We start from the raw sequence: 26,497 nt of genomic DNA on the forward strand, positions 1-26,497 counted from the left end.
TGCTGCTTTCTAAAGAGATTAGTAACCTTTTTCCTCCTCCTCCTCCCCCTCCTCCTCCCCCTCCTCCTCCCCCCACACTTGCTCAGCTAAGTAGAAGAAAATCCAAATTACCGCAACCATACAGGATGGAAGACTGAAAATAATGCCCCTGATTTGGTTGCTGTTTCAAGGAGAGAAATGAGAGACAGGATTTTATTCCCCTTCACTAGCACTTTTATGCTGACCTAATTTCACCTGACGTCAGTAGGTTTAGCATGGTAGGTCAGAGCAGAACAGGGCCTTAAGTCTTTCAAACCCTCTCTGCACACTATGGAGTGGTTAATTAAGGAGACGGGTGTTGCAAGCTAGACACTGTGGAAGAAAACACAGGTATTTGCTTTCTCTGCAATAGGGAAGGGAAGCAAAACTGCAATCAAAGTAACAATAAAAGCAAATCCAAATCAAAGGGGACCTTGAACCAGAAAACAATTTTTTATTCTTCTTTCTTTGTTACTTCCATAATATAGCTATGCTTATGAGAAGATTTGGCTAATTGGACTCTTATCAGTTATATGCCAGTCACCTGGCAACAACTACTCATACCTCTTTTATAAGAGCATGAATTTGTTGTCTTACCAGGAAGGACTGACAAAAAAAAAAAGAACAGTGCAGAAATTAACTAGGAAAAAAAAAAAAGGAACAAAAATGCCATTTACTTTTTTCTACAGTTGATATCTCATTCACTTGGATGCTACCTGTGCACCCAACGAAGAAACCCAGAACAAGAAAGAAGAGTGGTATCGCGAAGTAAAAAGTTAATAAGAGCGTCCCAAGCAACACACTTGTATCAGTAATGGCTGCTTTTGTAGAACAGAAAGAATAGCAGCATTCTTTGATTTAAATTCTGTTTACAAATGTGAGAGAGAAACAGTAGAACAAGCTGTTAGGAAATAGGAAATGCTGCCACATTGGAAAGATGGGTGGGGGAGCAGTTTCTTCCCCATCTCTTAATTTTTTTTTTTTTTTTAATTTCCAGTCATGCTAGCTAAGCACTCGATCTGGATGTTTCTGCTGAAATCTGCACAGAAACAATTCTAAAAGCTTTTAAATTTTGTTTTGCTTGCTGTTTAGCATTCCCTTGAAAAAAATGACTGACATTAAAATTCCTTGCTTTTATGTTTTTCTGCCTTTAAGCAGACTTGTGCAGCCAGAAGCATAAGATTTTATGTTTTGATAGTCATCTTAATAAGTAAAAGGCTATGTACCTTAGACTGCGAGATTTAAATTCTGTAGAGAAATACAATGACACCAGCAGTCTGGGCAATGGCGTTTTGGTGTCTTCTATGGAGTTTTCATTTCGGAATGTTTGATAGGTCTGTTCTGCTCATCTTTTCTGGAAGAGTTTTATGTTTTTGGAGCAGAGGTTTCTAAACTGTGGTACTAACGTCACTAGTGGTACACTTCAAAGTAGTAGTGTGCAGAAATGGCAGCTCCCAATTCAGTCTGCACAAATTAAATGCCTTTATGCAGGCTGTTCCTCTGCTCAGTGGATTGGCCTGATTTGCTGCTGTTACATGGGAGCCGCTTTCTCTGCAACCTGATCACTGCGTTCCACGCTGTCATCCTGTGCAGGACCTTGCTGGTAAGAAGGCCAACAGTTGTTGGTCATGGGCGGCTCCTCCATGCAGGCAAGCGAGCCCGTACAATAGGGCAGTGGGTAGAGATAAGGGCATTGCACTGGGATTTGGGTTTTGTGGAGCAGGATTGGAAACAATTCTGGTGGTGCAGCGGGTGAGGTCCTACTGCCAGTGTTCATGCGTGAGTAAAGTAAGTTTGGAACTCCTTCCCTACAGAAAGCAGGGCTGTTAGTGTCACTGATGTTTTTCATATTTAAATAGTGGGCACATAGATAAAACAAACTCTTCAGTTCAGTGCTTGTTATTAGGAGCTCACAGAAGACAGAAACAGAATTGTAAAAAGGTGTTTGTAGAAAAAAAGCCCCTAATACTGGAGGGTTTTTATGGTGTTCTGGAAGCACTGATCTTGAAGGTCTGTTCCAACCTAAATGATTCTACGATTCTATGTGTAGGGATTTGAGGAGATGCTCTAGGTGTTGCTCAATGCATACAGAAACTTTACATTCACTTAACACAAAAATTGTGTGTGTTCTGAAGAGTGTGGGGTTGGTTTTTTGTTTGTTTGTTTTTTTAAGAGACCCTAGTTGAAATCTAACTAAGCAGTTACAATTCAGTTTTATATCTGAAAAGATCTGGAAAAAGAATTGAATTAATAGGGGTCATCCTGACACAAGGAGCCAAGAATATGAGATGTGGAAGGTAAGCAAGAAAAGTAGGAGTTGTTTCACGAGGTCGGACAGAAGAGTGAAGTAGCTGGGGCTGGAGTTCCTTCAGACCTCAGTCATGTATTTACTTTCATGCTTGATAAGTCTATGTTCTGAAAATTGACCGGAATGTATGTAGGTTAAAAATTGGGATAAAGGCCCCTTGAACAGTTTTGAGTTTTTTCTCATCCATGAAAATAAGAGAAAGTGTTTGGTGTTTTTAAGAACTCACTGAAAAAAGTCTGTAGTCCTCCTCAGCTCTGTGTGATTATGTTCAGTAAGGCATGGAAGATGAGTTTACACCTCTGAATTTTTGCTGCAATGCAATAGAGTGCAATAAAATTCCTCAGTGGTTTGGCTACTTAATATTTAATTTATATTTATGCAGTATGTTGTAACTGTCTATGAAAGACCTTCAATACTGAAAGATTATCTGAGTATTTAGCAGTCTTCCATTTGTCCTCACTGTACATTTGGAGATGATCTATCATGTATGTATATAGGAAATGGACACTGTGAAACTAAATCACTTGGTCAAGGGTACAGGGAGAATCTGTAATGGATGTTGAAATGAAATCTAGATCTTCTTTGCCCTGAGTTAATACTGTTGCAGCATGGTCATCCTCCTATCTAGAAATCTCTTCTTTTGTCATAGGTTTGTTTATGGCTTTGGCTAAGTTTACTGCAGATACAAACTGTCTGTGATACCCAACTTGGGAAACATTCACTGAAAAGCTATTAAACGAGCAGCCCCTCTCCCCCCATCCCAAACTATCAAGCATTATCAACCCCTACTTCTTTAAGTGCTGTGAAGAATTGAGAGTTGTTATGCAAGTGTGAGTTCAGAGATCAAAATAGCCTCAATTAATGTTTTAGTTGGAATCAGAGGAAGCCCTTTATCTGAGGTGGTATTTCGAAAAAGTATCTTGGAGGTAGTTTCAGTATGAGGAGTAGAACTGAGCTCAGAGTTGAAGGTGTTGTCCTGGCCATCGGCCTCGGTGGCAGGCAGTTGCTAATGAAGGCGCAAACAGAGAGTCATTGGATAGATGAGGACATGCCGCCTGCATTGCTTTTGGGTATAACTATCAAACCTAGTTTTAAGTATCTATCTGGCTTGAATACTGATAATATAATTGGGACAGCATGCAGTTCAGCACAAACTAATTGCTCCATTCTTCACTCAAGTATTTTTCAGGATGATATAACTGAACATAAGCTATGCTAACTTTCATTCTTTTACAGCTAAATATACATCTCTGTAGTCTTGTTGAGCTTGAGCTGATTGTGTGGTGATGAGGAGAGGCAACATTTTATGTAAGGCATGTGTAGGAGATCTGAGCGAGATCTCCACAGGGATCATATTAGAGCTTATAAATGTGGAAACGGTTATTTACAGATGAAGTGCAGAGTGAGAGAGGAAGGGAGTAAAGGATCTGAATCTCACTGTTACGATATTCAGCACTTCTCTGGAGATAATATACTATTTGCTCAGTATAAACCGAAATTGATGCTTGATTTCATTAGGTGACAAATTTATAAAAGATTGGCTATTGGTTTGAAAATCAAGACTTCTGACTAATCTCACTCATGATGCTTTATCTTCTTAACAACTTTAACATTAAAGTTGTCACTAAATCTTTGTAAAACTCTATTACTTAAACTTGATGCTGGTTTTTGTATGTCCAGTGGCAAATTTTTTAGTTCCTCTTGCTGAATGCTGAGTGACAAGTACTGTGCAAGTCACCAGTTGTGTTTTAATATAATTACTTGGATTGGTTCTGTAAGGGATAGAAAAACCTAAGTGCAGGCCTCTCTTTCCTTGTACTAGTTACGCATTTCTTTCATTAAGATTGAAATCACTGCCTTACTCTTCTCATGATGCTGCTGCAAACACACATAGCATATTTTACTGATGTAACTCCATTGCACTCACTTTCTCTATTCATATTGCCCAAATAAATCATGTGTTTAAGTTTTCTCATGAAACAGGAGAAAAGAAACCAGGTTTTCTTACAAATGAGGTTTATAGACTGTGATTTCAGGATGTCTGTCCTTTGTTTGTGGTGGTTATTATTTTTACCTTCAAGAAAACATAGGATCCAAAACTTTTATATATTAAATATCCTGCTGTAGATTCTAACTTTACTGATGTTGTATCTCTGATTTGTATGACTCATGTTTTTTCACTAGATTCCTTAAATACCATATTGAAGGATTTCAGGTGGTTTCCAACACTGTCCTCCATAACCATGGTCATCCTTTTATGGCTCTTTTTCTGTAAGAGGTAGGTAGATACACAGCTTCAACTTGCAAATGGGCAGAGCAGAATCATCAGTACTTTCTGTGTAAACAGTAGAAAAAGGCAGTAACAGTTTTTGTGCCTTAGTATCTGGCTATTTGGAAATGAAAGATAAATTTCGATATTATTGATGGAATGGAGATGACTCCACAGTAGCACTGTGGGTTTGTATGTTTGGAGTGGGTTTTTTTGCTTTGTTTTGTTTTGGGTTTTTTGGGTTGGTTTTTTTTTTTAACACTGAAATTTATTTTAAACTGTTGGAATGTATTGTCCAATAAAATTTGGAAAATTTCCTTATCCACACAGTTTAAGTCTGGTCTCTAGTTTTATTACTCAGCTCTGTAACACTAACTAGAAATTATATTTGACAAAAGGATTCCACAAGTGTTAAACTTAAATGCAAGCAGGTACTCTTCCTTCCAGTGCATTGAGTTTCTTTCATCAGTTGGTTTACAAATACATCCTTTCACACCCATTCAAATAATGTACTGTAAAAGAAATTAACTTATTCTGATTCTTAATAATGTGACAGACTTAGTTTATTACTGTGTAATTATATTTAATTTATTTTTAGTTTTGACTGTGAGAAAGTAAATGTTGTAAAATAAAGTTCTGTTTTCAGAAGTGTCAGAATTTTTTGTAATCTTGTAGGGAGGATGAAGAGGCATCACAAAGACGCTTTCCCAACTATTTTAGAGGATAGACACAGGAACCAGTTCTTTTTAATTTCCTTAATAACAAATGATCACTCTTATATGTGTACATTTTCTCTGAAAACTATTCTGGATTACATGGAGTGTTTTGCTTTCTGCTAGCATCAGTGGCAAGACTTCAGATGACATTAATGAGAGTACAGCTACAAATCTGATGTGGGATGGGTGTTTCATCCTTTTGCATATGCACAGGACACTTATTTAGCTATAAAATGGTCTTTCTGACAACCAAGGGATACCATTGCCTCTTAGGACAAATTTCTTTGGACAGCTACAGGATTCTGTACGTTTATTAGTTTAAATAATAGGTGGAACTCTGGTCTTGTACAGTATCGTGTAAAGTTGCTATGAATTTTTTTTCCAGTTAAGCCTGTGAATGCACAGTCTGTTTTCTTCATAGCAAATTAAATTGCTTTTGGGAACTGAAGGTGTTGTTACTCGCTTTAGTGAGTACGCTGAATGGAAGACGGATCAGGTTGCTGGAGAGCAACCTCTTGGGCAGCTCTAAAACAATTTAGAGCTCTTGAAGGCAGGTTCAGCTAAAACACGACAACTGAATACCTTAGCAAATGAATGCAAACACTTCAGGTGGCACCGTGGACTGCTGCCAGCATTGAGTAGATGAAGTGTCGTGTGTGATCATTAATTAAGGGGGACCCCAGGATTTTCATAAAACAGGAAAAATCAAAGGCTAACAGCTAGTGTAAAATGTGTCTTTGAGAAATCATTTCCATTTTTTAAAGAATATTTCAGCTTAGCATTTAGGTGTTTCTTCAGAGAATTAATTATTTGAAAGTCAATGTTAGTATATATCTCAGCGTTTTTGGGAAGCTTGTATTTGAGACTTCTCTCCCCATTCACAGCAGTTGTATTTACAAAAATTCCATTATTTTAGAAGTAGAAAACATAGAATTCTGAATTAAGTTTCATTATATATTTTATTTTATCTCTTACATATATTATGATCTTCTGTTGTTGTTCCTGAGTTAGAAATAATGAAATGGCAAGAGGAAAAAAACCTCAGCGGGATTTAATTTTACAAATAATATGCTGAGGTTTCTCATCACTGCTTTATCTAAACATAATGCTGTAAGCATCTCTGTTGCTTGTGAATAAGATGATGTTTGGAAGCTACAGCAGCTCTCAGGAAACCTAATTTTCCTCTCCACAAATCAAAGTTAGGAGTATTAAATATAATTAATATGGGATATCTGTGTTTAACTGTTTTATGGTAGGTAAGCACAGAACATTTAGATGTCTTTAGTGAACTAAGTTGAGGACACAATGCAGGACTGCAAAATTTCTTCCTGTCCTCAAGGTCAACTAACATCTTTGAAGACTGACATCAGTGTTCAAGAAATATATGTCTTAATCCTAACCTTGAATGTAATTGTGTAGTTTCACTGTATACAATTTTATATATATGAAAATATATTATTTACTTATTATCTTGTTTTCCTTGAGCTTTTGAAAATAACTCTATAAGCTGTATACTTTTAGTGACTGGAGTGTCTGACTCGGACAACAGAACAACGAGATATATAACCAAGTTATGCAGTTTATCTTTGTAGGACAACACTGTGTAAAAAAAAAAAAAAAAAAAGACTATTTGTATATAGAAATTATTAAGGAATCCTTCCAAATATATGAATTTCTAAGAAGTAATGCTGTTTTAAGTAGAATTTGAGTGGCAGCTGCTTATCTGATGGTGCTGGACTCTTTCAAAATTATTAAGCTGAAATGGCAGATAAATGCTTAATAGTCTTAAATTATCAGACCCTTAACAGCCCATGCATAAACCACCTTGTAACAGTTTAAAGAGGAGAGAGAAAAGAATGATGCTTTTCTGTCTTTGACTGGTTTACAAGTGCTTCAGATTTTTTTCCCCTCTAGTTCCTCTTTTTGGAGTGATTGAAATAAATTTGCCTATTACTAGTAATCTACTTTAAAAAAAAATATTTTTGCCCATTCGTTATATGTTTATGGAGATTCGGATGTTAGCATCATCTTCACATATTCAGCAGGTAGGGGCATACGCCAGAGAACGAGTAGTATGGTAGTTTATGCCAGCCTCAGATAGGCAGAGGCGGTTGGGATTTTATCACTATGATCTGCGGTTTTATTACTGGACATTACACCATCCAACAGATTTATTTGGAGCAAAAACCATGCTAAGAGATCATGTCTATGAATCAGCCCTGGAAAAACATGATGGTGACGTTAGTTATCCGGATGGACAAGTTCTAGATGAGGCCTTGAATTCTGGCCTCCCAAATTTGCCTGCTGGTCCTAGAACACTTTCCTGTGGTCTCTGTAGCCCTGTGAAGAGGAGTTTGCCCGTGTTTGTGATGTGAGTTTACAAGTGACCCACAGTGAAATATATCATTATAATCCACCCCCCCCCAGACCCCCCCGCAAAATAATGTGTCCTGTTCTTTGTGCTTAAAACTAGTTGTCACTTTCTTCCTCCATTGCAAACTTATTCCTAGTTTGTGAGCATTGTTAGGTCTTCTGAGTGAAGAGCGACAATTCTTCCTCTGAGAAAAGGTAGTTAAAAATCTAGTCAACAAATCATTCAAACTTCATAGCCTGTGCTCTTTGGTAGATTAAACCTGGGTGTGATCCACCATGATTTACCATAAGTAATAAAAGTGTTTTGGGTTCTGTCTTAGTCTTTCAGTTCTTGTATTGCCTGGCTACTTTACAGCATCCTTGGGGGGCAGAGGAGATACTACCATGTGTTGTTTGCCCTTAATCCTTTCTTGACCCATTTCTGACCAAACCCAAGGATATTTTTTTTTTTAACTCTTTCTGATGGAATAGAACTTTCCTGTTAGTGAGGAATGTAGTTATCTGCAGCACGTGAATGTTTCGGGTGAAAGATTATTGTAATAATGCATAGTATGAAGGATTAGTTCACTTTGGGAAATACTAGAAAATATTTCTATTTACTTACATTGCTGGTTTGACAGACATTTAAATCCTCACTCAAGTCCCTATTCAGCTCTGCTTCCTGTTGCTACCTTGTCAAAAACATCTTTCATAAAATGTTGAAGAAAACATTTATACAGTGCAGTGTAGGTATTTGTCAGGTCAGCAAGATCAAAAAGTGATGTGTCTAGGGCTTGTTCATACATGTGTATATTCTGCTTAAATTAATGTGAGGATGTGTTTACTCTGGAATGCTCCATGTCTTTGAAAGTGAATTAAAGAAAAACAAGAAGAGGCACACACAAGAGTTGTGTTTGGATGTAGGGTTATTCTAGACTAGATATTGTGGGTTTTTCTTCTCCAATAACATTTTTGTTCACATGTAAAATTCTTCTGCATTAGACAGTCTCCTTTATTCTAGAATAACTTTTGTGTTTTGGCAAGCCCCTAAACTCAGTTGCTTAAAGTCCTGAAATTCTGGCAAAATTGTCACAATTATTTTGTCATAGTCTTGGATCTGGAATTAAGAAACAGCTAATGGATCTTCATGACATGGTTTAGTCCGGAAGCCAAGCCTGATGCCCAACTAATCTTCACTCGCAGTGTATTTTTATTTCATATACCGTGTACATTTTTTTACAATAAGATTTGGGTCTGATATTTAGTTTAATATTTAATAATGTGAAAAAATATTTTTGTATATTTTATGTGTTATATTTGTAAGTAAATATTCATGATTACAGTATCTGTACTGATAATTCTTTTAAGCTTTCATATTGTAAAGCGCAGAAAAGAAATCCCTTTGCTAAAGAATTTGAACATTTATTTCAAATCTACATATAATCGCGAATAGAAATTCTGAGTTCTCAGAGTAGTGTATTTATATATAAAAGGCACAAACAGCCGTCGAGATAATTTCAGATCAGGTTTGACTCTATAGTTTGAACTCCTGGAATGGCTTTTGTGAGAATTATTCCCAGAAGTTCTAGTGGAACTGAAAGGACCAATCTGTTGAAGTTAACACCTTTTTGTTATTGTTGTTGTTTTGGCTGAAGTGCAGCCATTCTGTCAAATCCTATCATGAAAGGGAAGGACAGGACTGGTATAAAACGTTTCGGGGCGTACCAACATGTTCCAGCCAATACCAGTGAAACCCTTCAAAGCGCCGGAGCCAGCCTGCGAGTTACCGCAGAAAGTGAGGTGGTGGCTGCCAGCCCCAGGCAGGGCTGCCCGTGCTGCTTGGGGAGCCCTGGGGATGCCAGCCGACCCAAACTGACCGCTTTTCCCAAGGTAGGAGGTTGTGGTACAGGGAAGGACACATCGGAGGTTAATAGTGATTTATGTGACAGGCAGGCTCCAGTTTCTTCTTTCCACACAGAGGAACATCAAGAGCTGCACGTCTTTTGACCGGGCGTTGTGGCCCTGCAGCAAGGAGAGACTGGTGGTGTTGGGGCATGGGGACAGTCGCCTGACGAGGCGAGGGGGGGCTGTGTGGTCCCCTGGGATGGGGGTCCCGGATGCCCTGGGGTCTGCCCAGGTGTGCACGTCACTGTGCAGGATGATTACTGCCACTCGCAGAACAGGTCACAGATACCCGCGGCTTAACAAAGCTTAACAGGTCAGATTGCTTTGCCCAATAAGCTATACAGAGACTTTTATCTTATTATATTGGAAAAAAACCCTCGACACAACAGAAGTAATTCCCTCAAGGTGATTAATTTCTAGGAAATATGTATCCTAGTTGCATTATTTGCTGAGCTATCAAAAGTCCTTACTTAATAGTTTGTTAAAATTTTGTTATCCCTTTTTAATTGCTGAGAGTGATTGAGCCTTGTCGCACTGTTATTTCCCTTTATGTTAATCATTTGCTTTTACTAGAGTAATATATTAAATAATGCTGATACAGGCTTCAATTCTTAGCCATTTGATTAGTCTTAAAAAAGACTACAATGGAAACTACTGTGTCAGTCTAATGAGATTTACAGTAAGGATATCGAGGTATGTATGAAAAATCCATATATTGAAGAACGAAAGCTTAAAGAATGTCTTAAAAGGAGGATGCATTTTCTTATTAATATTATTAACAGCCCATAGTTGCACTTTAATTCTCTGCTATTATTTATTACTTTCTAATCTGTCTGAAATATGACTGTAACAGTTGAGCAATTTAAATAGAATAAAGCTGGGTTTCTTTTTTCAGGTGCAATCCAAGGCCATCGCATGACCTAGCTATGTAAAGGTGGTACTTAACTTGAGATTCATATCCATATCGTAGTCACATGCAGTTTCACAGTAAAGGATACTCCTTCAGATGCATCCTGGCTTTGAATATACATTTCAAGTTGAAGATAAGTGATTTCCTCTACACAGCATTAGCCAGTAAGAAGAAAAAACAACCTCCATAACATTGTGGCAGTATTTTGCATCAGTGATATCAGGAGAAAGTACCAAACCAAAATTCTTATTCTAAAATTCTCTGTTTTTTTCTGGGAGGATAGTTTTGGTGAGGTAGAGAGCTGGGTCCATGTAACCCATCTCTATATACAAAGTTTCAACCCTATTTCCAAACATCCCTGAAAGATTGTCTGAAATCTGTAGTTTGATGCAAACTAATGTGATCCTTTTTAACTGTAGAATCCTATAATTTGCATTTAAATGTCAGTAGTCTACCAGTGCCTCTAAGGGCCTATAATCTCCATTAGGACCAAAAAAGCAGGGATATGAGATGGAAGAGGAAGTCTAACATTCCCTTCCAGAACACAGAGAAGGGAACTCCTATGGTGGAAAGCCACAAATGACTTCTGACTCGCCTTACTAGTACCGATATATTCTGTTAAGTAAACAGGTTAATGCTAGAAGACAAGTTGGCACAAGTCCTGTTTCAAAGACTGGCACATTTATGGGGTTTAAATGCATGCTAAATGAAAGAGTGATTCCTAAGCATATTGACTGTCTCATTCTTCAGTTCCTAAAAGTTGTGGCACCCTCAGAAGATTATTCTTGAAATCTCGTTAGGCCACTTTATTGGTTAAGATTTGTTCTGTGTCAAAAAAATCATTTCTCTCATCTGCATGTGATATGGAAGATTCTGTCTTTAAACTTAAAAAGAAGGTGGAATGCTTGTGTAATACTGTTTTCATATTCTTCGGAACATCTTAGACTGTTGAATCACGAAGAAGCTGATTTCAGCTGTGGCTTTAGGTTTGGCTGTATCAGATGTTGCAGATGCTTACTCTGGCAAATACAGATCACTTTGGAGGAGACCGTGAAGATGCTTCTCTGTCATTGCTCTGGTTAGACAGTGGCAGTGAGGCAGGTTTACTTAAACTTTATTGGGAAGCTCAGGCTTATTAATGCTTCTTCCAGTGAGCTCTGCTTTTCTCAGGTTTTGTTCTTCTTGAAAGGGCCTAATGACCTGCTTGGGTGATCCTGAGAGTCTGGTTTTGTTTTCTGAACACTAATACTGTGGCAGGGAGGGGGACAGCAATGCCAGCCCAACCCTGTAGACATCTGCTCTTTTTGGGCATGGCTGTTAGGGAATGGAAGAAGAAAAATTATTGTATTCATAGATATCAGATGGTAGAGACTGAAGAAGGGAGGTAACCGCAGTGTTGGCTGTCTGGCAGGTTTCCTTTCGGATACTGAGGAAGCAGGGATTCTGGTCTAGGAAGTGAGCTGATCAGGACTGTGATAATTTATCAGTCAGAACAAGTAGTAATTTGTACAGTAAAATAAATACGGTAGATATAATAGAACAGTTCAAGGTGACTATGAGCTTACATGTTTTAAATGTATGCTTCTTCTGTCCTAACCTTCAGTACTTCACCAAGTAGACTCAGGTATGTCAAATACCCCTCCCTCAAAGGCAGGAAAGAGTTAACCAATCAAGCAACTTATAACCACTCTAATTTAAACCAGTGAATATACTTATTTTATAGTTAGGGAAATTGAAGCACAGTGGGATCAAGTGACCTACTAACATCTCATAGTCAAGAAACAGCAGGGCAAGTCCTTGAATTTGAGTGTTCTGAGGTCCCTCTCCTCTACTACTTTTATTAGGTCATGTTGCTTCCTAGGATAACAACATGTTTGCGCAGTTTGGAAATGCAAGCTGTTTCTTTGCGGAAATATTACAGCAGAATGTTACAAAACTGGAGAAACAGCAAGTCTGAAAACAGATTTAAGTCTTGTTTTTAAAATGTAGCAAATGAGATTTAAAAATACGAAAGGCTGCCAGTCTGCTGTTCTAGTTTAACTATCTGGGTTGTGATTAGAAAAATATTAGAAATCTACTGCTGATTTCCAGTGCTATTCCTCTGATTGGACAGCCTCACTGAAAAGGAGGTCTTGGTCCCCAAGATCCTGAAAGAGGAATTAAAATTATGTTCCTGCGTTTCCTGTCATTAATTATCTTGTGAAGACCTTGAAATGTGCTTATGATGTCTATCACCAGCACATATGGAATTAAATTTTTCTCCAAAGAAATTAGGTAGACTCTTTCTTTTGCCTCTGAATATCTTCTGAATTGTCAGTTGAAGTTTTACCAGAGAAACAGTTTTTCAATTCATGTTTCAAGCTCAACAGCTAGTCTCATTCCTTTCACAATCCATAAGCATTGTTGTGTTTTTTAAACTTAGTTCCAAGAAGCATCTTTCTATTTTCCTTTCCATTTTTCTGCTCCTTTTCTGCTCCATTTCCATTCCTTGCCCCCAAGTTAAGGTGTTAAATTGTACTTCTGTCAGAGCTAAGTAATATGCCACTGGATGCTTTAATAGGCATGAAGATGCGCTAACAAATCTTCATTTCAGGAGAGGCACTGTTCACACGTTATGTTGTTTTGCAATGCTTCGCTATTAAATTTTATGACAAAATATCTAGAAAAAGCACCAGCTAACACTGTAGCCATTTTGAGTTGCACATGCTGAAAGCCAAATGAATTGGAAAATTTTACTTTTTTCACAGTTGTGTTTAAAAAAGTAAAAAACCCCCTCCCTTAAACTCTGAGATCAGAATATTACTGTTGGTACTGTTTACTAGATGGCCCATTTCTGGGGGTGGAATTGCTGCTTTTAGCTTTGGTTGTAAGATACCAGTGTATCTACTGGCTACGTATAGCAGGTATTCCCTGCGTTAAGTGGTTTAGTGACTTTGAGGGTAGCGAGCACATCCTAAGCCCTGCAGCTGGAACCTCGTTCTTATTGCAGGAACCAGATGACTTCCTGGCATCGACTTGCAGTAGCACTGGTGTTTAGCAGTTGGAGAAAGGATCTGTAGCATTTCTGAAGAATTTGCACTTGGTAGCTTTAAGTAAGGACAAATATAATGTGACTCTTCATTCATAGCTTCTTGATTGAAAACCATGGCAAGCTCCAGTGTTGTGCATGGTGCCATGACATAGGAGTTCAATTCTTACTCCAGAAAGCGCATCTTCTGGGATTGAGCTCAGCACTAGTGGTTGGCCTCCTGTTGCCCAGGTGGCAGCAGGATGACAGCGTTGCGATGAAGGTAGCACCGACACTAGCAGTAGAATACACGCAGCACTGTGAACAGGCTCCAAACTGATGAGCCTAGCAAAAAGGTTAATAGCTTGTTCATCTTCTTTTGTGGTATGGTACTACAACAGCCCTACATTAAATGAGCACTGGGGATATTCATGTGAAAAGTTGCTTGGTTGGATTAGGTATATAAATATAAGTTCAAACGAGGATTTTTTTTTTCTTTTGAACTTTTTTTCTCATTATTTTCCTCCTCTTCTTAGTCCCTTGCCTATTCTGTTAATCTAAAATGAGGGTTAGAGTATTTCCTGATTAAGTATAATGTAGGCATTATGGGTCTCTACCTGAGCTGGAGTTTCTGTAGTACGACACACAATCTTTTGAGAACAGCAGTCCTCAAACTGGCAAGAGCCAAATGTATGGAACAAGTTTTTATACTGAGTTTAATTTCTTTAAACTATTCCTCTCTTCATCCAGAAAAGACAATTTAAAGAAAATCTTCTTTAAAGTATTTTGGTACTGTGTCAATCAACCTTTTGTTGCTTTTCAAATTATCTTTAAAATTTGTACCAGAAAAATGAATTTCAGTAGCCAAATAATTGCATAATATCTTAGCATCTTCCTGCTTTTCTGACAGAGCAGTAGAGGTCACCAACATTTATGGGTCTGGGACCTAAGCACAACACATCTTAAATATAACACTTTTTTGTTCTGTTACTGTTTTGTTCAATGCTCAAATTCAGTTTTGAGCCTGCACTCCATACTCCTTAAAGCTGCAGTTTGTACTAAAGACTTGCTAAGAAAAACGAGGACATGTCTCTCTGCTTAATATAACACAAAGTCACTGCATAGAGTGTCCTGCCATGCATGCAATTGCCTGTAGCTTTCTGATGATAAAGACAGTTTCACATGAGAAAAATCTGCATTGATCCTAGTCCCGATTTCCATTTTACTTCATTAAAAAAAAATTGATCAGCATAGATGAAACTCCTGATCAATGATCCTAGCCTTTTTTTTTTTTTTTTTTAAATAGCTTCCATTTTGGTGCAGTGCAGTACAGACTTTTGGTTTAACTGGCTGAATTGATATTCTGAGCAGCGAGTAAGGCAGGATGACAGAGCATCAGCACAGCTACTCCTATTAGTGCTCAGGGAGGTACGCTTACTTGCAATTGCCCACTGTCCAAGACAGAGTGAAGTCACGAACCACTGCTGTCCTAGGATACTACAGAAAAGATTCCAACTTTAATGTCTGTTGTTTTATACATACTTTAAGAAAAACATGATATTTTTCTGTGTTTAGTCACTCTCAGGATTGAATGGTTTGAGGTACAGAATCGGAAGTTGCAGTTTGAACACGGTACATGTACTGATCGCCGTTCGCTTTGGAAAAAATAAAGTATTACGCAGAAAATGTTATGCTTTTTAAAGGACCGATGTCTCCGTCTTATTTTTAGTACTTGGATTTTTTAAAAGAAATAACCCAGAATAGGTGGTCAGAAGCTCTGAGTAAAACGCACTGCTTCCTCAAAGTGTAAGGCTGAGGCAGAGCGCTTTATTTTATATGGTTTCAGAGAAAAGAAGAAGGGGCAGAAAGCTACACTGGCATGCATGTATGGTGTTACAGCGTATGATAATGTGACCAGCTCAGATTAAAGAGGAGGCTATTTTGCGTGCTTCTCCTGTACGGGCTTTAGATTTTGGGAGGGCACGACAGAAAGGCAAACGCAACAGAACCATCACAGCCCTGCAATAACTGCGGTTTTTTTGTATTTTCACTCTAATCAACGCTGTTCTTTCACAAACAGGGAGCACGAGAGGCAGAGCGAGCTGTAGCTCCGCAAAGGGGGCTCCGCAGCCCCGGCCGGAGAGCCGGGCTCCGGCGCTCGCTGCCCGGCGCACGATCGGCGAACAAAGCCGGGACCCTGCGGCCCCCGCGGCTCCGGCCCCGCCGCGGCAGCCCGGGCTGCGGGGGGGGCTTGCCCCCCCCGGCCCCCCTGCGTGCCCCCCCCCGGCCCCCTGCCTTCTCCAGTGATGGCGATGGGACCTGACGGTCCTCGTCCTTGAGGGTCTCTCCCGCTTCTGAGTAAGTGGCGTATTCCTGGTCGTTTGCCATCTTCCGTTTCTGTCGTTATCCCAAGGGAGGTATTAAAATCGCAAACAACAACACGGTGGTTCGGTCCATTTTTTTTTTTTTTTTTTTTCCCCCCTCTCGGAGGAACGTTTTCCCTCTCAGCGGCGCCCGCCGTCGCCTTCCCCCTCTCTGGCGATGCCACCCGGCGGGCGATAAGCGGCCCCTCGCCCCTCTGCCAGCCCGATGCCGGGGCAGAGCCCCCGGCCGCCCCCCCCGGCCCCCCCCCGCCGCCGGGCGGGGTGGTACGCTCTGCAGAGGGGCTCCGCTCATGGAGCGCGGCTGAGGCAGCGCGCCCCGCCGCCGGCGCTGAGGGAGGGCGGCTGGGACCGGGGATGCGGCCGCGGCCGAGTGAGTAGCGACAGCCCCGGCGCGGGAATAGGCGTCGCGAGAGCAACGATAAAGGGTCTTCCCCGTCCTGAGCTTGTTCGTTTGGCCGTTCGCTTCTCGCGAAGGCGCGAGCCCGGGGCGGGGGGAGCGGTGCGGGGACGGGCGCGGGGGGATGCCGAGGGTTTGGTTCGTGCCCGGGGAGCTCGGGAGAGGGAACGCCGCCGCTTCTGTGGGTTATTCCGTAAGGTCAGGCGGCCACCGCAGAGCCAAAAGGCGCTCCGGCGCCAGAGATCCTTCGCTGGGACTGTGCAGCCTGGCAATTCGGTGGGATCTTGCTGCGTTTGAAACGTACGGGCTCGGTTTTGATTAATTCTCTCGTTTAGGGATGAGGAGAGCACGTGGATGAGATTTTGCTTTTATCGTCGCCGATAAGTCTCGGATGTGCCTTTTTTCTTTCAGAGGTGAAGTGCAGAAAAAAACCACTAAAATGTGAGCAGTACAGTTTGACTTTTTTTTTTTTCTAACTTGAACTAATGTCCTCTTATGATAGGCGAAGACATTTCTTGTTAGGAAAATATGTAATCCTCGAATGGGTTTATTTATAGAGCTGCTTATAGTTTTGCAGTGTGTATGTTTGAAAGTAAAGGGCATGCAGATTAAAAAACCCCGAAGGTTGCCTTTCCATTAAAATGGATGAGAAAATACTGTTAAAGAAACAGGGACTTTTATGTAATTTCTGGTAAGCATGCATGAGGTTTCCTATGCTAAGGTGGGGAAAGGCTTTCTGTGGTGTATGGTATAATAACTAAAAATTCTGACAGATAGATTTTTTTTAATTTTTTTTTTTTCTTTTTAAAAAAAAGAAGAATCAGCTCCAAATCCCTGAATGCTGCATGGAAAAGCTTTTGGCTGTTCCTGAAACACACAACGCTTTAACAGAAACCATAAGATTACAGGAGTCATTTCCTATTATGTAAAGGGAGATTCTGTGCGTTTGATCCCTGCCTGCGGCGCTGGCAGCTCATCTGCCCAGTGGTCCCGGGCAGCAGACAGCTCTTCCCCAACCTCTGATTTACTGACTTTAACTTGTCCTACACAAGCTGGGGCAGTTGCTTGTGCATTGCACGTCGTTTCCGAGGACTAATGAGAGGATGGCTGTAGGCAGTCCTGGAGCACTTAAGCAGCCAGGAGCAGATGCTTAGCCCCGTACTTCCCCTACCTTCTGGAAGGTAAGTATTGAAGTTGCTCAAAGGGAATGTGCATTCTTTCATGGGAAAACTGTTCATTTTACCGTTCGTATGCATCCGAAGAGCTACATGCTTATAAGGACTTCTGGTCATTTGACCTCCTGAGTGTGTTCTGTTAGGGACTTTCTTAAAGGATTGCAGAGATATTACACAAGTTAGGATGCTTGAAAGAGAGCTGGCACCCTTAATATGGAAACATTGCACTTTTGTTGCTGGGATTTGTGGTTAATATTAGATATATGCAGTATGAAATTGATAACGAGGGCTTTTTGTTAGTCTTTGCTTAGTAAAAGGAGATTACAGATCTACTTCGTAGTCCACGCTTTTTTGTGTGTGTGTTGAGATGCATTCCTGATTAGCATTTAATTTGTGAGAGGTCATCCATATGCATGACTAGCTCTTGTACCTTGCTCTGAAATAACTGTTTGACTCAGGTATCCAGCAGGTCTTTGATCACATACAGCTTTTACTTTGTGTTCTTCTCATTTTAATCAAAATTGCTACCTGTGAAGAAGCATTTCATATTTTCCCTGTAGTGCTGGTAAAATGAGTGAGTTTGTGAATAAGACAGTGAAATAAGGCTTGTAGATAAGTTGAGTATAGTAATGCAGCATGAATATTTTGTTCCTTTTTTTTTTTTTTTTTTTTGGTGTGCCCTCTTTTCATCCTTTTTGTATATCTTCATTTCTGTGGAGAATTGATTTTGGCCCACATCAGTGGTAAATACAGTTGCATTTTCACAAAAAAGGTCTCTTTTTTTTTTCTTTTTTTCCCTGTTGCAAATCAAAATTGAATGATATTTCTCATGCTTTTTGCGTATATAAAAAGGTTTCTTGCATGTATGTTGAAACAGCTTGGAAGAGTTTCATGCTTCTCAGTAGGATTACAGGTTACAGAAGACACGGTAATGATGAACTAGGTATCATACTGTTCTTTTAAGAGCTTCCATGAAGTGACTTTTGTGAGTGCTTTTTTCTGTTAAATTTCATATCATGCATCTAGGAAATAGTTTTGAAGGATTATTTTTTCCCCTTTCATCTTCCCCCAGCATTTAAAATATACAGCTTATCTTTTCCAGTACTGTTGAATTTGGGATGCAAACATTTTTTTAATCATACTAAAAAAAATAATATTCCTGTCTGAATACTGAAAATGTGAGTATGCATTCTGCTAATATATAGGAATGTTACAAGTGTTTTCACTTTTTTAATTTTCATCCTGTAGTTCATATTGCCAAATGTCAGTCATGTATGTAGTAATTCCTTGTTACATTTTGAAATAAATGTAGAAGTCGTGACCTTGTAACTATCTCTCACACTCACTGAAACCCCATTATACTGCAGTAGGACTCCAGCAGCTGATAGTTCTGTAAATTGAACCCACCTCCTTTTAATAAATTAAATACTTTCACAGGTCAGACTTAAAAGAACGTTCTGAAGGGAAGAAAGTGGTTTATTTGGTTCACCTGACGGTGGAACCTTATAGAGAATAAGCTTGCCTTTTGCCAGATTTTTCATTATGTTTTCAAGGAGAGACAAAGAGGGATGTTACAGTTCACTGGAATTTAGCAAGTATTGCTATGCCTTTCTGGCTGATTAATTGCATTCAAATTATACATGATCTGATCAACTGAAAGAAAACGATTAAAATTACACATTTCTGAATAATACGTCAACTGAAAAAGGGGTTAAAAAAAGCTAAGGGCGATTATGATTAAATCATCTGCTCCTAGAGAGGTGGTTTTGTTTAGTTCATATATTAAAATGTGTTGCTAAAGCTTAAGACAGTCTCTCTCATGCTTTCATTAAGGTTCTTTTCTTGTTGAGCCAAGAAGGTAGCAATGAATCCACTCTGAATGGAGGCTCCCTGTCAGTATGGCTCAGTTGCAAATCGAGCAACAGAAATCTGTGTGACCGGGATAGGTTTGCTGCCTCTGCAGCACCTGCAGTCCAGGCGTTGTGCTTGCCATTAGGAAACCTCAGCTTGGATTCAACTTGCCAGGGCTTTATTAAGCACAGCAGGGATGCTCGACACTGTAAGACTGTATAGAATTTATCCTTGTATATCACCTATGTATACCTTGTGTTCAAAGATAATATATCCTTAGCGGAATGGTTGCATAATAGAACGTGTTTTGTACGCTAGATTTTTTTATGTGCAAGTATATACAAATAAAGGATATCTAGGCTTACATAGCTTATATAAATATATAGGCTTTAATTTCATAATTAAAGCAATGAAGATGATCAGTAATGTTTTATTGTAATTTTTATGGTAAAGTTTGGTGTCCTTTTATACAAAGCATAAATATATGGTGCAATTTCAAGAGCTGTGGTTTTTTTGTTTGAAGTTTTACTGGTTTTACTCATGTCTAGGGGAAAATGCATGCTTTTAATGTTATTTTTCTTGATATATGAACTTGGTTTGTGTGTTAAAACTGGGGATTTGCAGTTGAAGAAAAAGAATCAATTTATCATAAAAGGGTTGGGAATGAAGCATATTTTAAAATAGCCCAATAATAGGAAAATAGTTTTAAGAGGCTGGCATCACTGTAAAATGCAGGACATGTTCCTTCATAACACTGCAGATCAGTGAATGATGAAGACTCAGAAGTGAGGTGGGATGCCTGCTTAAATATCAGACCTTGCGTAGTTCAGACATGGTAACCAGGTTACAAAATACTTCCCTTCTACCACATCGTATATGAACAAGTTCATCCCACTGGCAAAGTGTTTTTCCGTGTTTTTAAAGTAGCCGTTGCACGCTTAGAGAGTATAAGGATTGTGCATCAGGCTATCAGAGAAATCCTAGAAGCAGTTCATGTGAAAACCTAGAAGAGGACCGACAGTAATAATTGTGCTTTATTTGAAAGAGTTTGTGCATTTTTTTTTTGCCTATCGTCTCCTTTCCACACATGGCGAAGGTGAAATGGGTGGAGAAGGTAGCTGGTTTCAGAGTCACAGAATCACAGAGTAGTTGAGGTTGGGAGGCACCTCTGGACATCATCTAGTCCAACCCCTCCTGCCAAAAGTGAAGGCACCTATAGCAGGTTGCTCAGGGCTATGTCCAGTCAGGTTTTGAGGATTTCCAAGGATGGAGACTCCACAACATCTCGGGGTAACCTGTGCCAGCGTTTGACCACCCTTGCAGTTTTCTCATCTTGAAGTGGAATTTTCTATGTTTGTTTGCTCTTGTTGCCTTTTTGCCTTTCACTGGGCACCACTGAGAAGAGCCTGGCTCCATCTTCTTTACTCCCTCCCAGCAGGTATTTATACGCATCAATAAGGCCCCCCTTAGCCTTCTCTTCTCCAGGCCGAACAGTCCCAGTCTTCTCAACCTCCCACTTGCATGTCAGGTACTCCAGTCCTTTTATCATCTTTGCGTCCCTTCATTGGACTCGCTCCAGGAAGTCCCTGTCTCCCTTTACTGGGAGCCCAGCACCGGCCACAGTACTCCAGATGTCTCACCAGTGCTGAGTGGAGGGGCAGGCTCACCTCCCTCGACATGCTGGCAATCCTCGGTCTAATGCAGTCCACTTTGCCGCCTTTGCTGTAAGGGCACGTTGCTGGCTCACGGTCAACTTTGGGTCCACCAGGAACCTCAGGGCCTTTTCTGCAGAGCTGCTTTCCAGTCAGTTGGCCTCCAGCCTGTCCTGCCCTGGGTTATTTCTCCCCAGGGGCAGAAGTTTGCGCTTCCCTTTGCTGGACATCCCGAGGTTCCTGTTGGCCCATTGCTCCAGCCCACCGAGGTCCCTCTGAAAGGCAGCTCAACGGTCTGGTGTCACCAACCCCACATCCGCATTTTGTATCATCTGTGCACTTGCAGAGGGTGCGCTCAGTTGTATCATCCAGGTCATGAATAAAGATGCTTGGCTATTGCATTGCAAGAAGTCACTTGGAAGGAGAGGATTAGACCTAGAACTGCAGTTTCAAGATTCAGCCCAGAACTGAAGCGCTGTGTTACTAAAGAATGCCAAAATGTGGTCAATATCCTGGATAGGTTTACAATCAAGAGTGTGGAAGTTGCAATATTGAAGTCAAATACATTGCATCAGCATCCTAGATGCACTTGGGTATGTATATAAACTTTTTTGAGGACAAAAAAGGAAAATCAGTGATTTAGGTTTACTAAAAGCTTATTTTATATATTAAAGAATGAAGACTCACAGCTGATGAAGTAATTTCAATTGATAATTTCGTTCACTGCATTTCAATTAAAGTGAGTTAAAAATAAAACCGTATGAAATGAATTAAAAATAAAATGAGTTTTAGTCCCATATGATTCAAATCTTGCTGAAAAATCTATCACACAATATGAGGAAACAGGATAGGGAAGATGCTTATCTGTTAGATGTTGGGCAAAGAGATATTTCAGTACAGTCATCTCCTGCCCAGTTCACTGGCCTTCCTAGCTCCTGACCTCTGGAAATTAGTTAGGCATTTGAAGTAAATGACACTCCTCATATATACACTTCATCTGAGAAGATTTTTACTTAGAAAAGGGCTGTCTTCAGTATGATAAGTTATCTTCCATGCTCTTACTTGAATTGTGCTCCGTAGTACAATTCAGTGCAAACTTTGTACCTCAGTTTAGGACAAGATGTAGCATTTTAATTGTCTTCAAGGATTGCTCCCTCTGTATACCCCAGCCACAGTCTGAAAAGACAGTTCCTGCCTTGCTAGAGACAACAGTCAGCTTACCACAATTTGAAAGTAGTGGTTAAACTGCCCATTGGGTTGGTTTAACAATTATTTTAGGTGAAAGCTAAGTCTCTCTGCATACTACCGTAGCACCATCAGTTTATAATAGAATGGGAATTTTATACCGGCCTTTAAACATAAGGTCAGATAGAGTCAGTCTTAAGTGTTCTTGGAAAAGCAAAAGTAGAAATACCTCAAACTTTTTCCATTAGCCAAGAGGCTAATTGAAGCTGATCCAGCATCTGAAGAACCACGAGCGTAGGCTCATGCTGACCGGGAGTAAGAGCTTGCTGTCAGGGCGAACGTCCTCTCTCCAGGAGAGCTGAGTCAGCCGGCTGTCACAGGTGAGGCAGGAAACGACAGCCCTGCTGCGTTTGGATACCGGCGTTGATTCATTCAAGATCCAGCAAGCTTAGAGCTTTTACCCTGCTTGATCTCACACACAGGCTGTCCTCGCCATCCCCTGGCACTTGTCTCCACGCATCTCAGAACTCCAGGATCTCCCCTGACTTCCAGAGTCTTTTGTCCGATCTTCGGGGGTTTTTTTTGTCCCAGATGCCCTTCTTTTCTCTGAGACCACTTCTTTGGGGAACACTTTTGTTCAGCCTCCTCTGCCTTCTGGACCTTGAGGGCCCCAGTTTTCCAAATCTCAGTAGTCTCTGTGCAGAAGCACATGTGATTAGCCTCTTTGGTGGTGCTCTCTCATGTCTCTTCATTAATTGGATGTCCCACTGTTACTTAGTCCCAGTATTACCAAAATTTGCAACCAGTCCGTTCAGGTTGCAGCCAGCAAGAAGCAGGCTTATGCATCAGAGTTGAACAGTTTTAGAGATATTTACACCCTCCCACTCATCCAGTTATCTGCTGCGTTCTGCATTTAAGCCATTTTTCACCTACAGCTGTGGCACATTTCTCCACAAATAGAAATGGTGAGGGCTTCCGTTCCTGTTGCCTTGATTACCTTGGGCCATTGGCTTTCAAAAGCAGACATTGCCATCCACAGTCTTTGTTGCAGTGGGTTTCTGTGCATTAGGGGGTCCTGAGGAAAGAGTTACACGTTACAGAAATATGGTGACTGTTTATTTTGGCTTGTGCAATATATATCATTTGTCTTGCAGGATGGATGAATGTATTGTAATGGTCATGCTCAGCATCTCACTAACCTTGACACAAACACTGGTGCTGATGAAGCACAATAAAAATACGCTGCTACCGTTACGACTTGTCTTTCAGAATGGTACACTGTGTCACATAGGTAATTAGAAGAAAACAGTGTTCCCAGTAAACTGTTCCAGCCTCCTTGGGAAATGTGTGGTCCCAAATGTCAGGAGGCAGCATTGATTTGTGTCCTTTGTAAGTCAGTTTCGGAAGAAATTCTCGTCCTGGCCGAGGACAACTATGTAATTTTACACTGCATGCTTACTGAATTCCTTTCCTCTGCTTGAATTATAATGAAGATTTTGCATGTTGTTCTAAAAATGTATCAAATGATGTTTGATATTAAGAGACCAGTGAAATGCAATTGCAATGAAATAATGATTTTGTGTTGCTTTTCACAATGAAATGAGATTGTCATCCTCCCTCCCCCCGGCACTTAAAGGAATACCTATTTATGAATAGTTTAGTTAACCTGGGAAATTGGAAGAAGAATTGTGTGCCGCTTCTTAGGTGCAATGCAAATCGTTGCACTACCCAAGGAGAGCATTTGCATTATGGTAGGACTAGTTGCCTCTGTAATGCTGTGGTGGTAAATTGTTACGCAGAGAACTGCAAGATAAAATGGTAGTGCTAAATCAGCACAACTACTGAATAAGATGGCTGAAAATAACATAAAAAGAAAGTATTGGAGCAGGAGGATTACAGAAGTAATGATATGCCTAATTTCCATGCAATATATCCCCCAGCTTTCCCTATAGGCTGGGGGACAAACTCTTAGTTTTGCAGGTTATCATCTTCGGTTCGTACTAAATGTTTGGTGCCTCTCTCATGCCCATGCTGCATTATTTTGCACTGGGCAGGACAGAGCTCCCTGTCACAGACGGGCAAGGCAGAGGGGGCTGCCTTATGTGTCCTGGATTGACCTGAGAGAACATGAAAGGACTGCCCTAATATTTCTATTGCAGCACTAAGAATTCCCCTTTAGGGCATAGGGGTTTTGAGCTGAGGTCTTATTACTAAGCATATGCAGGGAGCTTTTAGTCCTCAGGGCACTCAGTTTAAGTGTATGCGCCACTATTTGCAGAATCTTCTGTTCATTTGATTTTAAATCTTGTGTTGGTTCATCCAAAATAGTATTGGGTATTTCTCTCTGTTCTGCATAGTGCTTAAATATTAGAGATAGCTATAAGAATGTGGAGGGGTGGAATTTCTTTACATATTTGGGCTGAAACGGGGAGACAAAAGAGGGGAGTATATTTTTTCCAGGAATATGTGATATAACAATAGGTGACACGTAGATGGAGACCACTGGAGTCTGTCTCAAGTGAAGTTCTTTCAATATGCAGGTGGGACCTGGCTCATACCCAAACTGGGGGGGAAGCTTGGGTGGGCCAGCTGCTGCCTGTGGCTGGTAACAGACTTGACCTTGGTGAAGGGACAGCGTGTTAACAAATTGTGCTCAGATTGTTAAAAAAGGTACTCTTTGCTGCGGAAATTGAATTGCTGCCTATTTCTTTGGTTAGCTTCTCAAGGATCTTAATATTTCATTTTAAGAAACTATAGTTACTATGCCATTACCTACCTCGTTATGGATCCTGCCCCCCTGCCCACCTCAAGCAATTTTTACCAAATAATAGAATAAAGAACCAACAACCTGAGAAAGGGACATAAAAAATCTGCAATGCAGAAATAGGATTATATATTTATCTGACTTCTCATGTAGACAGTTGATTAATATAGTACCAACTACAAGGTTTATAGCTTGGTATCTCATTAAGGTTCCATGTAACTCTAATGTGAAAAGATAATAAATTAAGTGTCCTCTTCCCTGCCCTTGTCCTCCTTTTTGTAGTTTAGAAATACACTTAGAAGTTTTAATCTGAAAACATGGTTCTGATACCAGAACTGAGGATGGAAAGAAATGAAAGAGAAAATGGAAGACATCTGAAGTATTTTTTCTTGAACCTTTTGAAGCATTAAAATTGAGTGCACGAGGTCTTAACATACAAGCTTCATTTACATATATTCTTTTGGATTAAGAGGGTATCTTTAAAAATATTGTTAGGAAAGTATTTTGGGGGATTTTTTTTTTTTCCTCACTTGTTAGAGAAAACTAGACTATAATTTCTTAATCAGGTCCAGTTTCCTTCTAAGGAAATCTTGTTCCCCTCCTTTATCTTATCTGGAGCAGATGAAAGCTGCAGACACAGGACACATTATTTTTAAAGTTTTTATTATCAGTAAGGTAAGTAGCAGTACTTTTGGAGCTTTCATTGCCAAACCCAGAGAAGGATAATTGTAATATTTAAAATAAAACTGAATGAGAATGCTATGAAAGAACAAATGATAAAGTAACTAGAGATACGCATACATACTATTCCTTTAAAACAAGGCACTTCATATTGGGAGGCAGTACCACTGATCTCACTGCTGAGATCCTCTTGCTTGTGATCAACGCGAATCAAAGAAGATTAGGGTCTATGATTCTGTATAAAGCCTCTGTGCTGGATTTATTACATGAATTTGAAATATAACGCCTAACCCTACTCTCTTTACGCAGAGGCATGACCCAGGGCTTGTGACACTGGTGTAAAAATTGAAGTAGTACGCTCGGTCCTGAAACTGGTAGCACAGAACCGGACTCTGCAAAAGATTTTCTGGTAACTAGGACCGTTTTTAATTTGAAGCTTGCTTGAGAAGAGTTCTGACCATTGCTGGATTAGGAAAAGGATAAGTCCTTCAACATAGAAAAGAAAATACATAGGAGGGTGTGTGTGTGTATATATATACACACATATATATAAAAGCACCACAAGTTGAGAGCAGTTGCTATAAAATCCTTTTTGTTGTTTAGTTTACTGTGTAGTTTAATTCCATTCAAAGTTATTCTTTCAGTGGTTCACTTGAAAACAATAACAATTTTGTACTCCCTCCCACACACAAGATCCACTCCCTTCCTCAGTAATTCTTGTTTGACCTTACAACTAGTTCTCTAGAAACTTTCGTAACAGCTGCCAGACATTTCTGTTTAGGAGTTAACCTCAGCAGTGCTAGGAACACATTACCATGTTGGTCTGCTTTTTGCACTTGTTCTGTAGTGAACACAGAGCCTCAAAGCTTGAGGTCTTAGTTAATTCAACATTTTATATGGATTTGACTTCCTCTCCCATGGCT

At 40.0% G+C, this 26,497-nt stretch overlaps 1 protein-coding gene across 20 annotated transcripts in view; it reads left to right on the plus strand.

Moving 5' to 3' along the window:
* The window catches only part of ATP2B2 (ATPase plasma membrane Ca2+ transporting 2), a 440,214-nt gene that overhangs the window by 167,162 nt on the left and 246,555 nt on the right, over nucleotides 1–26,497 (plus strand). The window contains exons 1-2 of one of the 20 annotated variants that reach the window (XM_069769736.1): nucleotides 16,543–16,707; nucleotides 17,082–17,447. The exons of 17 other annotated variants lie outside the window; for them this stretch is intronic. The gene's annotated coding sequence lies outside the window, so the exon portion shown is untranslated. Of the gene's footprint in view, nucleotides 1–16,020; nucleotides 16,240–16,542; nucleotides 16,715–17,081; nucleotides 17,448–26,497 lie in introns of those variants that run through there. 2 more of the 20 variants (XM_069769739.1, XM_069769743.1) reach the window with 2 other exon arrangements.

The sequence above is a fragment of the Haliaeetus albicilla genome, chromosome 24, assembly GCF_947461875.1.
Source record: "Haliaeetus albicilla chromosome 24, bHalAlb1.1, whole genome shotgun sequence".
Taxonomy (NCBI): domain Eukaryota; kingdom Metazoa; phylum Chordata; class Aves; order Accipitriformes; family Accipitridae; genus Haliaeetus; species Haliaeetus albicilla.